The sequence below is a fragment of the Rutidosis leptorrhynchoides genome, chromosome 10 (genome assembly GCF_046630445.1).
Source record: "Rutidosis leptorrhynchoides isolate AG116_Rl617_1_P2 chromosome 10, CSIRO_AGI_Rlap_v1, whole genome shotgun sequence".
In the NCBI taxonomy this organism is placed as follows: domain Eukaryota; kingdom Viridiplantae; phylum Streptophyta; class Magnoliopsida; order Asterales; family Asteraceae; genus Rutidosis; species Rutidosis leptorrhynchoides.
The window spans coordinates 145,327,163-145,331,359 of record NC_092342.1 but is presented as its reverse complement, the minus strand read 5'-3'; the positions used below and the strand labels follow the sequence as shown (position 1 = coordinate 145,331,359).

General features: G+C 41.9%; 1 non-coding gene across 1 annotated transcript; it reads right to left on the bottom strand.

The window, feature by feature from the left end:
* Positions 1-576: 576 nt before the first annotated feature.
* LOC139873759 (small nucleolar RNA R71) lies at positions 577-683 on the bottom strand. The gene has a single exon (XR_011767482.1). It is a non-coding gene; the product is annotated as a small nucleolar RNA R71 (small nucleolar RNA).
* Positions 684-4,197: the final 3,514 nt, after the last annotated feature.

The following is a 4,197-nucleotide window of genomic DNA, read 5'->3' as shown; positions in this document are numbered from 1 at the left end:
CTTAGATTAAAATTAGATTACCTTAGATTAGTTTAGCTTACTTTAGATAATTCTAGTTTATTTGCAAAAAATTAAAAAACAAAAAGGCATACCCAGTGTATGACCCAAACCCGATCTAGACCAGGGCCGTTGTTATTCGTACCTGATCCAGACGCAATAATCTCTAAAGCACGCAAGGAAGCATGAATCAGAAATCAAATAGCGCTACGCGTTACTTTAGCAGAAAACACCAAGCCCTCGATTGAAGGTCGAGGATGACCAATCAGATTTCCAGAGATTCAAGGACACTTGTTCGAGTTAAAACATCACATCATCCAGCTCATTCAGAATAGCTGTCAGTTTCATGGATTACCGAATGACGATCCTTATTCTCACCTTGATAAATTCATATCTCTTTCGAACTCCTAAAAACAGCCAGGAATAGGACAAGATATAGTCCGGCTATACTTGTTCCCCTATTCTCTCACTCATCATGCTCAAACTTGGTTTGAAGGACTGGAAAAAGATTCCATCACGTCATGGACAGAGATGGCTACTAAATTCCTAACCAAATATTTCCCTCCTTCTAAACAAACCAAACTGAAGAATGACATCATTAACTTTAAACAAAGTTATGATGAATCTCTTTACACTGCATGGGAGCGATTCAAAACCCTGCTGAAGAAATGTCCTAATCACCAGCTAGAACGGTCAGCCCAAATCTGTACCTTCTATAATGGTCTTACGGTAAATCATAGGACGACGATCGATGCAGTAGCTCAAGGGAATCTGATGAACCAAACCGCAGACGAAGCATGGGAATTACTCGAGAACATGACAATGCATCATCTTGACTAGAACAGTGGTGAAACAACTTCATCATCTGCCCCACTCTCTGCACTTAATAATCAAACGAAGGCCATCAAATCCATCACAGATAAGATGGACTCTCTTGCTAAACAACTCGGGGAATTGAAGACGCAGGCGCAGCAGGTTAACCAAGCTCAGCTTGTGTTAATTGTATCAACCCGCAACCTACTGAAGAATACCAAGTTGAGTACGAAAACCCTGACGGTTCTGTCTGTTACGTTCAATACCTAGCTCGTCCACCAAATCCCGGATTCAATCAACCACCTAGGGTTAATCAATTCCAGCGAAGCAATCAACCTTTTCACTATCGCTATCCACCTTATCCAGCCCAACAATCTCAATTGACCTACGATCAACCACTTCCACTCAATGGTCCTCCAGTTGAGGAAAATTCCCCTACCACCCAGATTACAAAAGCAACTAACCACACTCTCGAAGCTGATGATTAGTTAACTTAGTTCATTCAAGGACAACAACAGTTAAATCAGAGAACTGCAGCCAGACAAGATCAGACGGAGATACTAATGAGAAATCAATTGGCTCTGCTCAAAAGTTTGGAAATGCAGCTCGGACAGTTATCACAACGCCTTGAAACCCGACCGCAGGGAAGATTGCCAAGTAATACTATCCAGAATCCCCACATAGAAGAAGCAAAACAAATGGATTCCGTAATCCCAGAGGAAGGACCACGGAGAAGGTCAGCTAGGCTCAAGAGAAAATCGACATATACTCAGAAGCTGACCCCTGAAACTCCAGTTCGTGTACCTTATCCTGGAAGGCTACAAGAAGAACCATCCAAGCTTGATTCCTTCATACTTGATGGAAGATTCCTGGACACCATATCTAATGTTCCCAACCAGAAGAGATACATCCGATGGCTTCTTTCTACAAAGGAGAGGATACCAGACTCTAACAAAATTCCACTAAGTGAAGAATGCTCTGCATTACTCAGAAACTCTCTACCACCTAAGCTAGGAGATACGGGCCGATTCATTTTTCCATGTTCAATCTATCAATCTGGAACCATTCATGTTCTAGCAGATTTAGGAGCAAGTATCAACCTAATCCCCTACTCTCTCTACCAGAGATTAGAGTTAGGAGACTTGTCACCAACCAAAATGACAATCCAACTTGCCGATCACATAATTCGATATCCTAAGGGCATAGTTGAGAACATCTTGGTGAAAGTCGACAAATTCTTGTATCCTACGGATTTCGTAATGATGGATATTAAGGAAGACCTACACACCCCAGTAGTGTTAGGAAGACCTTTCATGAATACGGCTAGGACTGTCATTGATGTGTACAATCAAACCTTGATCTTACGATCACATGGGGAGGGCGTTACCTTCAAAATTGACTGCCCTTTCTGGACAGGCAGAGATGTTTGCTATTTCCACCAGACGGATCACTTCCGATGACGAGTCTTCACCACCAGCCAATGATGTCAAGATGGGTGTCGAATCACAGTCTGTAGACGACCCAGAAATGGAAGAAGAGGATCCCAGCGAAGAAATAGAGGAAGAGGAGAAATCTGAGGAGGAAGAGGAAATGGAAGATGTAAAAGAAACTACGACAATACCCATTCCAAGCATTGAGCATCATGAAGAAATAATGAGGCTTGAGTCGGAAGATCACAGTTTAATCATTCACTTCAAGAAGAAGACCGACAAAGCTGAAGTTAAAGACATAGAAATTGACCCTGCAAATGTCAAAGTGGAGAATCAGAATACTGAAGAAACCCGTTCATCAGACGCATACTCAGAAGAACAATACATCGATTATGATGAGGAAGAACAACACGAAAACATTCTGAATAACTCACGCTCTCCAACCAAACCAGATCAAGGGGAGCCAGACTCTTCTTCAGATCGAATTCCGGTTATATCCACACATGCGTACATGATAACCTTCATCAATAATACTGATGAATTTGAAGACATTCTCGATGCCATCCGAAAATCAACCATTGATTTTTCGCTACACGTAACAGAACGAATTATGGCTATCCGAGAAGAACAAAACCTCTATCTCCGAAGAGAAGATAATGATGTTAAAATCCTAGAAGAACGCATTCAAGACTTTATCAATTCTCTTCACGATCATATCTATCACAAAGAAAGGCAACGAGAGCATAATTCAGTAGTTCGCACTATTCTTGAGACAAGATTCTGTCGAGATCAGAAGATCATTTACTCTAGGGTTTATAACGCCTTAGCCGAATCTGCACTTTTGTTCTCATGAAATCAACGAGCACCACTGATTCTCATCCGAAAGCATATGGATCTTTCCACTGGATGCCCGACTTATCACTCCGATTTGCAAATGATCGAGCATATTCACAGCTTTTTCGCTCTCTTGGAAAGAGATAATTTCGAAAGCACACCAGAGAGGCTAGTAATATACGTAACCATTGATCACCACGCCGATCTGATTATCAAAGCGTTACGAGATGTTGTTATGGAAGAAGCAAGGAGAAACAATCCATTCTCTCATCTTGAACCGGACCGAGTCAACATTGCCACCTACGTTACTAAGCAGATAACACGTATCTTCCAAGAATTCACAGATCCTAGTTTCACATTTAAAGCTGGATGCCGGGATATATGCTCAAAGACGGTGAAATTAATACTCGGATCAGGGTTGCTCTTCACTTCTTTTCAGCTTCGCCTCTTAGTAAATCTGTGCAAAGCAATGGACTCTTACTATGGAGATCACCATTCCGAAGACTTCGAGATTCTAAAGATACAGTTTCTAACACTATTTGAAGACCTCCGAAATGAGCATCCCATCAGAGAAATAATCACCACCAGCACTGCTTCTATGATTGACATTCATGGGTCAACCAGCAGAGCCATGGATCATATCCTCACCGGACTTCAAGACTTATCAAGAGCCGAAACTGCGCACTACTTATCGTTCAGAAAATCTTCAAGAGAAGTACCGGACCTTCTACCACTATTAGTCCGACACTTTCTCAGGATTTATCCACCAAGACTCACATTCCCCCGAGAAGACCAAGATCACAACCATCAGTGAGGAATGTCTACTTTCTGAGAATCACTACGGTCGAGCCAACAACCTTAAACAAAAGCGCTTCTCGGGAGGCAACCCGTGTAATAAAGTAGAGTAGAAGAATAAAGGACGACAAATGAGCCGATAAAGACGCAAGGATTGGAAGCCAGCCGCATCTGCTAGGGGTATTTCTTTATTTTCGCTACTAGCTCAAGATTCGAGCTATGCCACATCCTAGCTTATCACTAAATAAAAGCACTAGACAAATACTCCCAAATCTTCAACTAAAACTCCTAAGTGTGGGATACACTAGGAACATTGAGGACAATGTTC